The following is a 13,758-nucleotide window of genomic DNA, read 5'->3' on the forward strand; positions in this document are numbered from 1 at the left end:
TTTTTATTTGTCGATGGGTGAAGTAGCACTATTTTAGGGGAGCCTGCTAGGCAACTGACAGAGAAAAAAAATCTTTGGATTTGCCACCATTAAATGCGCTTTCCACTGTTTTGCTTTCCAAGCTGAATATAATTCACCTATTGATTTTTGACCCTTCTCTCTGTTGACCCATTTTGTTATGGTACAAAGGATTGCATATGTGAACGTGTATATTTTTTTTGTCTGTAAATGTTAGAAAATCATGAATGACACTCATTCTTAATGGGTTTGTAAGCTGTGCTTAGTGAGCAATGGGCCTATTATTGCTTTGGTGAGTTTGAAAGAAAATGTGGGTGTACACTTGTATGTTAGCAGTAATATTCTGTCCTAATTTGGGCATTTATATAGAAGTTTGCCCCTCCTACAGCTCCAGGGCCACCTGTTGATGAAATATGCATTTTATTTTTGATACTTTTGGCCTCCAGGTAGCCAAGATTTAAGAGCAAAAGCAGGACTATTAGCGATTGTTTAGTGCTGTTAAAAATTTGATTTTTGTACTTCCTGTAAGCACTTTTTCTTGAAGTAGACTAATGGACATGGGAAAAGTAATTGTTGAACGTTTTGGTTATATGCAGCGATCTTCTGGAGTTTGATGCTGGCCAATAGAAAAAAAAAGCACCCCATAGAACTCTGTCCCCAACTGGCATGCTTCAGTTTTGTGAGCAAAGCAATACATATGGCCAAGAATCACAGAGGGGCCCCTAATGGACTTCAAGAAAGATTTTATTGTAAACAAATCTTTTTTTATTTATTTTTTTTTCCTTGCCCATAGGACACAAGGGCATAGTACTTTTTAGACATTTTGGGATATCCAAAAGCTGCCCAACTCATGCAAAGTTAAAAAAATAACCTCTTGCTAGAAAAATATCAAAAGAAATCAATGCCTGATCAAGGATCCATGGAAACAAAAATGGAAGTGAGGGATACGAATATTGCTGCCAACAAGGAAAGGTATCAAGAAGCTAGTGTTGCAGAGCAGGGCATTTAGATCTACTAAGGGGAGACTGCTATTTTCAAAGAATGATGGATCTCAACGATGATGAGGAGGACAACCAAGCAACCACCATAATGGGGAAAAAACAGGTGGGAGAAAATAAGAAAAACAGTTTAGTGATAAAAAAAAAAAAGTTTGTAAGTAAAGCATGAAGCCTAGATTACCTAGCCCGTGACTTTATGGAAAGAAATGTTGGCCAAACAAGGTATGTCCCTACTAGAGGTGAGTTTGGGCGTGTTCGAGTTCGTACGTGCCCGATCCTGGCAGGAAGTTGACACTGCACTCCACTAATCACAGGCAGTGAGACATTAACTGATCTGTGCAGCTGCGCATCGGGAAATGTCTTACTGACTGTTATTAGCGGAGTGCAGTGTCAGTTTCCTGGCGGGATCATGCATGTACAAACTCTTAACACGCCCAAGCTCATCCATGGTCCCGACCAAAGACCAACGAGAACATCTGGAGATTGAAGCAGAATACTCATAGTAAAAAATGGGGGTATTGCTGCGCTAAAATGAAACGTTAAAACAGTATTAAATTATGCTTATACACTCCACAGTGAATAAAAGCTCAAACACTCTCAATAAAGCTGCCAACACCCGATCATGAATTAGAAAAAACAGATCAAGAAAAAAATGTAAGGGTGAATGGTGTAGCGCTTAATATAATAAAATTAACTCCACAGTCCATATACAGATATATCAATCATTGGAAGGAAACCGAGTCCATACAGAAAAGACGTGCTCCCAAAGGTGTAGCCAATAACTTCACACTCCAACAGATCTGTGCAGAGAGACCACCACCAAGAGAAAAGATGGCCCCTTACCGCAATGTATGGATCCCCACTACAGAGATCAGATCCAGCTCAATTCACACATCTATACTACCCTTGCAGACAGTACCCGGCTCAAAGCGATATCCAGATCAGCTCCAATCATTGAAGGCACAGGTATGGGTACATATGTGAAGAAAGAGGGACAACTCCCATAGTGAAGTACAGTCACGAGTGTGTTTATTGATGCACTAGTATAAAAATTGGCAACTCACATTTCTCAGAAGATAATACAGCATGTCTCGCTTAGATATCGCCTTTAGGATCCGGTTTCCAACCAAGAAAATGGCCGCCGTGTCTCAGCGTGGCGTGCCGCAGGCTCCTACGCGTTTCGTCAGTATATGACGTCGTCAGGGGGTGTGGCCTGCGGTAAACCAATCTCTTTTATGCGCTGGACGGGACAGAAGAGGCGGAACTTAGTATGACGATCCGAAGCCGGAAGTCGAGCATATGCGCTCCAACCACCAGAACTTCCGGGTCGGAGTACCACTAATCTACATCCTGGTGCCGGTCGCTTGCAATCCAGCTCCCCGGAAACATGCGCTTAAACGACCGGAACCAGGAAGTCATACAATCCACACCATTATGCAGCGGGTGCCAGTTTACTGAAAAAGCAACACACCGAGCATATATCAAAATATAGAATGTGGATTGCGACTTAAAATCACATTATTATGCGACATGACAAATTCCCCATTCATGGTCGACATCAATATTAATGGGAATATATATTTCACTCTTGGCTTCCATAATACTAATGATGTCCATACTTAATGACCATGCAATGCTATAATGTACAAAGGTAGCACCACCACAAAGGACCCACCAGGGTTCGCAGCGCCATCCTTAGGTCACAAAAGCAGACCCCAAAGGCGATCTACCAAATACAGTGCCAATAATAAAAACAAAGACCGAAAATAAAATACAAAATACATGTACAATAAGGAAAATAAAAAAGTTATAAAAGTCTTAAGGGCATCACTTACTAAACAATAAGATAAAATATACCCCAAACTCATACACGATATTTAAAATTCCAAAGCAGGTGGCTATGATAAACAATCTAACCATGGGGCATCGAGAGGGCACATCAATTAGGCATTATTGATGAACGCATTGATGTCCCAATCGATATTTAACCCATGGGGGGCATATGTTTTCAATCGATATATCCAGCTGGGAAACCCCTCTTGTGCGATTAGCACCCCTCCAGCTGCCTCATAGTGCTTGATTCAGGGTAAGGGAGATCCAGAATATAACAGCCTTTCACTAGTAATTTTAAAGGGAAAGCAGAAAGGAGACCTTCAGTATGAAACAAAGAAGGGTGGAGAACAAATTGCCTTTAAGGAAAGAGTTGAAAGACCCACACCTATATAAAAAGGGAAAGCTAAAGTTGATTATAGATGGATCCAAATTTGGCTGGTTCGATCCATTTGTCTGAGAATTGGATCTAATCAACTTCCCACAAATGGGCCTTTAGGAAAATTTGTGTTCAATCAGCGCTGCACTGTCAGAACCTAATAGCACAGAGGGGAGGAGTCCTCAGTTCACTTCATGTGTGAATGGGGAAATCCGCTTGGTTTTTTTGATCCCCTGGCTGTTCAAAAAGGAACTATTATTTATATATATATATATATATATATATATATATATATATGTGTGTGTGTATATGTATATGTATATATATATATATATATAAGTTGTGAGTCCACGTTCACATTAGGTCGCTCCGACTTGGGGGGCGACCTGTGAAGTCGCGTGCAGCGCGACTTCGGTGCGACTTGCACGGACTTCACATAATGGAAGTCAATGCAAGTCGCCTCCAGGTCGCCCTGAAGTAGTACAGGACCCTTTTTCTAAGTCGGAGCTGACCAAGTCGCCTGACAAGTCGTACCAGTGTGAATGGACACTTATGATAACAATACAACCCGTGTGTGTATATGAAATAGAGAGGTATGTGTGTGTGTATATGTATATTGCTGGCAACTTTATTAGGTACACCTTTTTAGTACAGGTTGGATCCCCTTTTGCCTTCAGAACTACCTTATCCATGTTGCGCTGCCCTATAGCTTCCACCACATTCCAAAGGTGCTCTTTTGGATTGAGATCTGGTGACTGTGGAGGTCATTGGAGTACAGTGAACTCCTTGTCATGTTCAAGATACCAGTTTGAGATGATTTCAGCTTTGTGACATGGTGCATTATACTGCTGGAAGGAGCCATCAGAAGATGGGTACAATGTAGTCATAAAGGGATGGACATGGTCAGCAACAGCACTCAGGTAGGCCGTGACGTAAAAAATGATGTTCAATTAGTACTAAGGAGTCCAAAGTGTGCCAAGAAAATATCCCCCACACCATTGCACCACCAGCAGCCTGAACTGTTGATACAAAGCAGGATGGATCCATTTGTTCATGTTTACGTCAAACTCTGACCCTGCCATCTGGATGTTGCAGCTGAAATCCAGACTCCTCAGACCAGGCAATGTTTTTCCAATATTCTCTATTATCCAATTTTGGTGAGCCTGTGCAGGATGTAGCCTCCTTTTCCTTTTCTTAGCTGACCGGGGTGGCACCTGGTGTGGTCTTCTGCTGCTGTAGCCTATCTGCTTCAAGGTTCGCGGTGTTGTGAATTCAGAGATGGTATCCACACAACTGCCGCTCACTGGATACTTTCTCTTTTTCGGACCATTCTCTGTAAACCCTAGAGATAATTGTGTGTGCAAAAATTCTAGATCAGCAGTTTTTTAAATACTCTGACCAGCCGTCTGTCACCAACAACCATGCCACGTTCAAAGTCACTAATGTCCCCTTCCTTCCCCATTCTGATGCTCAGTTTGAACTTCAGCAAGTCATTTTCACCACTTCTAGATGCCTAAATACATTGAGTTGCTGCCATGTGATTGGCAGATTAGCAATTTTTGTTACCAAGCATTGAATTGGTGTACCTAATCAAGTGGCCAGTGAGTGTGTGCATATACGTGCATGTGTTTATATCAACATGCCTAAGCTGGCCATCCATGGATCAAAATTCCTCTCCCTGCTGTCCGAATACAATAATTCAGAAGGAGGGATTCGCCCATCCACATTTGGTGTGTGGATGGGGAAACTTTTTCCATTCAACCTACTGGTTGAACAAAAAAAATGACTAACTTATGGGCTGCCTTCCTTTCCCACCTAGGGGAATTCTGCAGTTAGGTAATGGAGTTGTTTGTCTGATCTTCCAGGGAAGAAGAGAAGCAATAAACGTGAAATTTCCCTATGAGGAAAGAAAAAAAATAGTATTTGTGAACTTACTATATAAGGAAGGAAAAAAATGAAAATGTGGTAAAAGTGTAAGCCCGGCTTTGAGTCCTGAATGGAAATGGTGTGGACACTATGAAACTGCCAGCACTGTGCAATAGGCTTCGACTAAGTGCTGTTTAAGCATGAAACCTGTTACCCCCTTTTCCAGCTCCTGCTATTTGATGCCTGGGTTGCTGTTTTTTCATATTTAAGAATAAAGGCTGTCCAGATCTTCTTCCAGCCATGTGCAGCATAGAGAGACCGACATCAGTTTCAGCTAGGGTGTTAATTGTTTTTCCCCCAGAAATGAGGGTATTGCACACTCCATTGATGTACAGCAGGAGCCTGTGAAAGTGGTCTGTGTAGAGATACTTTACAACTTCGGAAGCTGTCTGTTCCATACAACGAGATCCCAGAATGGGAAAAATGGTTCTTCTAGTCTTTCGTTCATCGACGGATACAGCGATCCATAAATCCTAATTACTGGGTTATATTGCCTCCTCCAGGATTAGGACTAGGCAGAGAAAAAAACACCCAGCTACGCCCATGGGTCATCTTCAGCTTGGTATATAACACCCCTCTCTACTCTAGGTAATCAGTTTAATCTGTCTAGTCAGGACCTAGGCTCCCGGCTGGGATCTCTGGTCCTAGCAATATTTTCTCCTTCCATGCATCTTTTTTGTTTTTACTCGGGAGATCTACAATCAACTGCCGGGCTTGGCGATAGGCTGGATAATCTAGATCCAGTGGCCCCCCTCTCCCCTTTTGGCGTTTTTTTGGGGTGGACGCGGGTAACCTCCAGGGATGGTGGGACCTGCCTGCAGGTTCCGTCTTCCCATCCCTAAATTCCTCAGGGAGCTGGGCTTCCCTCACTCCCTTTCCCCCCCCCCCTGTCTGGGCCTAGAGTCTGGTGGAGGTCCCAGGGCAGAGAATGCAGCGGAGACCCCTGGGGTCTCCCCCACTATCCCCACTCTGTTAGAGTCCTGCCCTGGTAGTTCGGAGGGATCCCAGTGTAGGAGAACCCTAGGTGCATGCTCTACTGTTTGCAGTGTGGGTATAGTGCAGGGGGGTCCCAGTGCAGAGTGTGCAGCAGAGTCTCTCTCAGCGTGTGTCCTACCTCTTGGGGGGGAGGGGGGGTTCCGTTGCAGAGTGCGCAGGGAAGATCCTGGCAGCATGCTTCAGCATTTGTAGCTGATGGTGGCCACTTTCCCTTAGTCTGACTGGTCTCTGGTTGGTGGCCATGTTTGTGTAGCCCAATGTCCCGGGAGCCATTTTCCCTTAGTCCAGGAGACGCTGGAGATGACGGAAGCCTCGTGGATGCTGAAGCTCTTCCTCTTTCTCCTCAGTTTCCTCTTCCTGTGCCTGGGGCATATGAACAGGGATGGCGTTTTAGGTTTGAATTCTCTGTGCTCCTCTGGTCAGTAGGGTGAGTCCTTGGAGGTCCCTGTTGTCGCTCTCTCTGCTGATAGGTACTCTGAGCCTCAAGGGGATCCTTTAGTAGTGCCAAAAAATCGTTTTTTTTTCTGCAAGGTCTTCCTTTCCTATGGAGTCTCAGGGTCTAATCTGCCCCACTGAACCCCTCATGGAGGGGACAGGTCCCTCGGAAACCCCAGCTTCCAATGGTTGCACTGATGGTGGTCATCCTGCAGTCCTTAGCATCTTGGGTGGAAGTGTCGTGTGGGCAAAGGCCCAGGAGGAAGCGTCCCCTGCCTTCCCCTACTCATTCTGTCTCATCTGATTTTGAGCCTGATGCGACTGTGGACGCGGCCTGTCCAGGGGGACTTAATATCACACTCCCAGATCTATCAGATAGTGAGGATGATTCCTTCATGGTCACAGCAGCGAATGAAAAAGTGCTGGTAGACGCACTTATCACTGCAGTGCACTGCAGTCCGTGAGCGTGGAGGATGTGGCTGATGTAGCCACGGATGTGGCTGTGTCGTTTGATATGCTTAAGTGGCCTGGTACTCCAAAGGTGTTTCCTTTTTATGTGCCTTTTTTGACAGGTTTTCCTGTAAGAAATTGAAACCACCAAAATGTACCCTTTGTGGTCCCCAAAAGTTTGTACGGTACCGTTTTGAGTAGTCACTTTTACAAAAGTCCAGTGGTGGACCCTCCTGTTTTCAGGTTGAATAAAGCAACCATGATCACAATAGAGGAATCCCCATCTTTTTATTGACCCAGCTGACAGGAAAACGGAGGCTGTGGCATTCAGCATGTTTACTATGGCTATTTCGGAATTGCGGCCAGTCTTTGCCTCAGCCCTGGTGTCCCAGACCCTAACTGAATGGGCCAAGCTTTTGCACCAGGGACTAAAGAGTGAGCAGGTCCCCGCTGCTCTATGTTGATTTAGCGGATCAGTTGGTCCATGGGCTGCAGTTTATTTGTGATGCAGCTTTGGATACAGCTCCTGTGCTATCCAAACTTTGTTTCAGCGGTGGTGATTAGGCATGTGCTGTGGCTTAAGAATTGGTCCGCAGACCAAGCCTCTAAGCAAGCTCTCATTTATTTGCCCTTTCAAGACGATTGCTTGTTTGGAGCTACCCTGGATGACGACATTAATGGTATCATGGGGGGGGGGAAGAGTACCTCCTTGCCACAGTCAAGGAAAGGGAACGAGCCTCGTCGCAGAAGGGGGCCCCCCCTCCTCAGCCCATCGAAAATGATTTTGTACTTCTGGGACAGAGAATAAAGAAATAGATGTTTTAAATCTTCCCCGGGAGGTTCCAAGAAAGCTTAGTCTGGTAAGTCCAGAGCTAGCTTCTCCGGACGAGCAGACAAGACCCCTTCAGCATGAAGTTCTGCCCTCCCCCATTATTGGGGTGGGGGGACAACTTCGCTGGTTTCCACCCCCGTGGACTTCTTTTTGTGAGTGTCAAGGAGATCCGCAAATTGTTTCTTTTGGGGGCAAAGTTTGTTCTTTTTAGGTCCTGAGTCTCCTTGTGCGGATTTATATCCTGCAAAGGTTCAGGTGATGTCCGAACTACGTAAGGTTCCCCCCTATCCCTGTCCAGGGAATTGATTTACCTAGGTCTGATTTTAATTCTGACCAGGGTGGTCCTTTGAACAAATTTCAGGAACCATGGGCCCGTGATTCACCGGCTGCTGTCACACACAGTTCTGTCTCCAGATTTGCATACAGGTTCTGAGTCTGGTGGTATCCACCTTCAAGAAAGTTCTGTTTGTACAGTCCTGCATGCTGCTCTTAGCAGGTTCGGCTCCACAGGAGGATACCAAAGTTTGTGACAAGGTAAAGGGGTCCTTTGACAATACCGCAGGCATCCAAGGGCCACAGTAAGGCCAGTATCCTCCTCGGCTCTGGCTTCTTCCGCAGTTACTGCGAGGATCTTCCAATCATCCTGGTGGCCATAAAAAGTCCCTTGGGCTTCCTCTCAGAGAAGACCAATTGTCCCAAGGGCTAATCTACAATCCTGCTTTACTGTCGCTGGTTTTAATGGCTTAGCTATTGAAAGCCAGGTGAGGGATAGAGGTTTGTCTGGATTAGACAAGAGGTTTGTCTGGATTAGTGATCCCTTCTCTAGTGAAGGTGAGGAAGTCGTATTTCAGCAAGATATATCCTCATAAGTGGAACGCCTACATTTCTTGGTGTGGGTCGGTTGGCGCTCATCCTCAATCCTTTATGTGGCTTGGATCTTAACCTTTCTTCAATGGGTCGTTGATCAAAAGTTGGCCTTGAGTACCATCAAGTGCCAGGTGTCTGCCTTGGCAGTCTTCTTTCAGCGACCCCTAGCCACGCACTCTTTAGTTCGTACCATCATTTAGGGGGGTTTGACATGTGGCCCCACCTGTATGGTCTCTTTTCCCACAATGGGATTTACATTTTGTGCTTTCGGTTCTCCAGAAACCTCCATTTGAGAATTTTTGAGGCATTCCCTTGTCTACATTATCCCAGAAGGTGACATTCTTGGTGGCTATTTCCTCGGCCCGCAGGGTATCCGAATTGGTGGCATTATTCTGTCGCAGTCCCGATTTTTTGGTGATCCATAGGGAAAAATTCCCTGTCCATCATTCCTGCCCAAAGTTGTCTGACTTCCATTTTGATGAAGACATTGTGTTGCCTTCCTTGTGTCCCAAGCCGGCTCATCTCAAGGAATTTGCTTTTCATACTTTGGATGTGGTTTATGCGATTTGGTTGTATCTAGCAGCTACTGAGTCCTTTCAAAGGTCAGACTCTTTTTGTGGTTACGGACGGACCAAGAAAAAGGCTGGCTTCTTCTTTGGCTACCATCTCCAGATGGATCAGACAGGCGGGGACTCGGGCCTATCCCATTAAAGGTAAGGTTCCACCTTTCCCTGTCACGGTGCATTCTACTGGGGCACTAAGTGCTTCTTGGGCCTTCCGATATCTGACATCAATATCACAAGTTTGCAAGGCAGCCACTTGGTCGTGGGTGCATACCTTCACAAAATTCTATAAGGTAGACACTTTGGCATCTGCAGATGCTCCTTTTGGCCGCAAAGTTTTGCAGGTTGCTGTTTAAAGGGCTATTCCCTCTTGAGGGTTGTTTTTCTGTAAACTTTTATTTTTTAAAACGGAGCTCCTGTGTCCTGGTTAAGGGCACTTATATTTATCCTTGGGTTATTTTCCCCATCCCTCATTTTCCTTTTTTGCACTGCTTTTGGATGTCCCAGTGGTGAAAATTTATGGAGCGCTGTGTCCTTCGAACTAAAGCGAAAATTGGATTTTTGTACTTACCGTAAAGTCGGTTTCTCTAAATTCATTGAAAGACACGGCACCCACCCCTCTATAGAGTTCTGATACTTCTAATACTGATTACTTAGAGCTGAGAGGGGGGTTATATACCATGCTGAGAACGGCCCTTGGGCATAACCAGCTGTTTTTTGTTCTGCCTAGTCCTACTCCTGGAGGAGGCATTATAACACAGTGTTGTTGATTTATGGCGCGCTGTGTCCGTCGAACGAAAGAGAAATGGATTTTACGGTAAGTACAAAAATCCCATTTTTTTAGGATGAAAGAAAAAGGAGCTCTAGATCAAGGACCATGTTTGTGAATGGTCCAAAATCTGTGATTCCCCAACTAAAGAGGAGACAAAATGGTACTGATGGACAGTATGAAAAGGAAGGCGATGATTGGTGGTCTCAATCCCACAACCCTAAAAAGGAGATGTAAATGGGATAGTACATTCTATACTCAAGAGTAGAAAGGAGATACCAATAACAACTACAAGAATCTAGGGCACTGACTATATTAAACAGAGCTCAATTGGTGTGACCATGGACAGCGTGGAAGTTAGTCTTTTTAATCTATTTTTCAAGAGCGAAATAGAGCCCGACCATTAAAATTGAGACGCAGTTCCCATGCTGCAGCTTGACGGGTCATAACCAATAACTGTTATGAGAAAGTGGGTCATACCAACAGGCTGTGCCACAGCTCTAAAACTGGAAGATACTCTGCTAGAAATACATTGTGCAGGCAACTGATAACTGACAATGGCAGAGTCCAATGAGAAAGGGTTACATATCAAGATTTGCTTACCGCAAACAGACTTGCAAAGAGAGGCGTTAAAGAGACAGGGTTACACTAAAGGCTGCGCCATGGCTCTAAAACTAGAACTGTCTGAAATGAATTGTAAAACCCCAATTCTGAAAAAAAAATTAGAACGCTGTGTAAAATCGACATAAAAAACAAAATGAAATGATATGCTAATCTCATAAACCTGTATTTTATTCATTATAGAAAATATATCAATTGTTTAAACTGAGAAAATGGTAAAAAAAAAAGGTAATTTTAAATTTGGTAGTGAAGCGTTTCAAAAAAGTTGGGGCAGGGCAACAAAAAGCTGGCAAAGTAAGTTTTACGAACAAGAAAAAGCTGGAAGAACGTCTTGCAGCTAATTAGGTTATTTGGCAACAGGTCAATATCATGAATGGGTATAAAAAGGGCATCTTCGAGAGTCAGTGTCTCAGAAGTAAAAAAGGGCAGAGGTTCACCAATCTGTAAAAAGTTGCGTTTAAAAATTGTCGAACAGTTTCACAATAATTTAAATCCTTAACACCCACGCTAAAGTGCCCAAAGCTACAGCTGCTGTATAAAACACGATATGTGTTTAAACAATACTCCCAAGATACATCGCTCTTACTATAAATCACATAAACTAATGTCTAAATAAAGTGCATTAATCACAAAACAAACGTATGCTGTAAAAATAGTACTACAAAAATGTCCATTTAAAATGCAAATTCCAAAAAAGTCCTTTGTAATGTGATATGTTGACTTATACTATATAAAATGTTTAGTGCAATTTGTGCAACATAAGCATAAACAGTTCTTTAACTGCTTCAATACAGGGCAGTTTTACCCTCTTCCTGCCCAGGCCAATTTTCAGCTTTGAGCGCTGTCACACTTTGAATGACAATTGCGTGCTCATGAAACGATGTACCCAAATTGATTTTTTTTATCTTTTTTTACACAAATAGAGCTTTATTTTGGTAATATTTTAATCACCACTGGGTTTTTTATTTTTTGCTAGAAAAAGGACCCAAATATTTCAGAGAACTTAGTTTGTCACAAAATTTTGTAAATAAGTAACTTTTCTCCTTCACTGATGTGCGCTGATGATGTTGCACTGATGGGCACTGATGGGCACTGATGAGGAGGCACTAATAGGCCGCACAGATGGGCAGCACTGATGAGCAGACACTGGTGGGCACTGAAAGGCATCACTGACTTGCATCACTGCTGGGCACTTTTGGGGCTGCACTAATAATCAGATTACCTGTACAGGTCTCCCCTGGTGACGAGAAGCGATAAATGGCATTTCATTGTTTTACATGTGATCAGCTATGATTGGACACATGTATAAAAAAAAGTGCAGCGCTAAAAAATTTAAAATAATGAGTGTCCAAATCAGTACTATAATGAAATATAAATATAACGAGACCAATTACCACATATCGAGCTGTAACGAGGCTAGTCCATCTGCTAAGGATCCATTCAAAGAAATTGTAAGTCCTTGAAGAAGCGTGTCATTCAAACGCTATAGTGATTATAGGGAGAATATCTTCTTAAGGGTAATGTCTGTATACACTGTCTTTTAAGGGGTGACATCCAGGATTTCCCCTCTTCTTTCTCACCGCATTACTGGAAATATGAAATCAGAGGGAAGGAAAGACTCTGATAGTGTAAAACCTTTTATTATTCAAAAAAATTGCAACTTAAACATCAGTTATTGTGCTCACATTCTATTGTGCATTTTACCCGTCACCCAGGTTTAACAGCCTTCTATTATTGTGGGCCAACTCTGCTGCACCTCAGTGCGAGTGGGGTCCATGCTCGGTACTGCTTCCGGGAGTCAACAAAAGAACGGAATGACATTGCTTCCTGTAGCTCCACCTCGACATATATTTCGTCGTAATGACATCCTCAGGAAGCGTTTACCCTCCTGGGGATTTTATTATGACGAAAGGTACTTTGAGGCAGAGCTACATCAAGCAACGTCATTCCGTTCTGTTGGAGACACCTGGAAGCAGTGAGATACCAAGTGGTATCGCTACAAGGTGTAATGCACATAACAATGTGACCGCATTAACTGATCTTTTTAAGTTGCAATTTATATAATAAAAGGTTTTACACTTTCAGAGTCCTAAATCCCTCTGATCTCTTTATATTCTGGTACTGCTGTGAGAAAAGTGATGATATCCTGGATGTCTCAAACACCTTGGACAAAGTATAGACCTTACTGCTAAGTGAGAGGTCATGGTTTTTTGGTGAGTTTTCCAGTGTGGCGGTGACTCACAGTGGTGGACTGAAGCATGGAGGATATAATTGAATTAAAGAACTGTTTTTTGGAATTTGCATTTTAAATTGACCTTTTTTGTAGCACTATTTTTATAGCATGTGTTTGTATAGCATTATTGTGTTGTGATTATTGCACGTTGCACTTTATTTAGCTATGAGTTTGTGATTTATGGGAAGAGTGCTGTATCTTGTGAGTATTATTTTAAAATAATGTTCTTCAACGTAAAAATACTTTAAATTTATAATCCTTCATAATATCATAAAAAGATTTTGAGAATCTGGAAAGATCTGTGTGCTTAAGAGACAAGTCTGAAACGCAATATTGGATACATGTGATCTTCTGGCCCTCAGACGGCACTGAATTAAAAACAGGCATGATTCTGTCATGAACATCACTGCATGGGCTCAGGAATGCTTCCAAAAATGACTGTCTGTGAACACGGTTTACTGTGCCACCCAAAAATGCAAGTTGGCACTTTATCATGCAAAGAAGAAGCCATATCTTCTCTGGGCTAACTGACCTGCCTGCAGTCCAGGCCTTTCTTGGTGCATCTTGAAATTAAAAATATGACAAAAGAATATAAAATCTCAATAAAAGGTAATTTACAAAAAAATGACAAAAAAAGACCCAGGACTGTTGGTCAGTTAGAAACCTATGTCAGGCAAAAATGGGACAACATTTCTCTCCCAAAATTCCAGCAACTGGTCGCTTCGGTTCCCAGATGTTTAAAGATGCTACACCATGGTAAACATGGCCTTGTCCCAACTTTTTTGAGACATGTTGCTGCTATCATTTTCAAAATTACCTTTTTTTTTTTTTTTCTTAAAAT

The 13,758-nt window shown here is 43.1% G+C and overlaps 1 protein-coding gene across 1 annotated transcript in view; it reads left to right on the top strand.

The window, feature by feature from the left end:
- Positions 1-13,758, top strand: part of TAF4B (TATA-box binding protein associated factor 4b) — a gene marked incomplete at its 5' end in the record, with an annotated part of 319,056 nt that overhangs the window by 207,040 nt on the left and 98,258 nt on the right. The gene's annotated exons all lie outside the window — the stretch shown is intronic.

Source organism: Pelophylax lessonae (assembly GCF_965119305.1).
Source record: "Pelophylax lessonae genome assembly, chromosome: 5".
Lineage (NCBI taxonomy): Eukaryota > Metazoa > Chordata > Amphibia > Anura > Ranidae > Pelophylax > Pelophylax lessonae.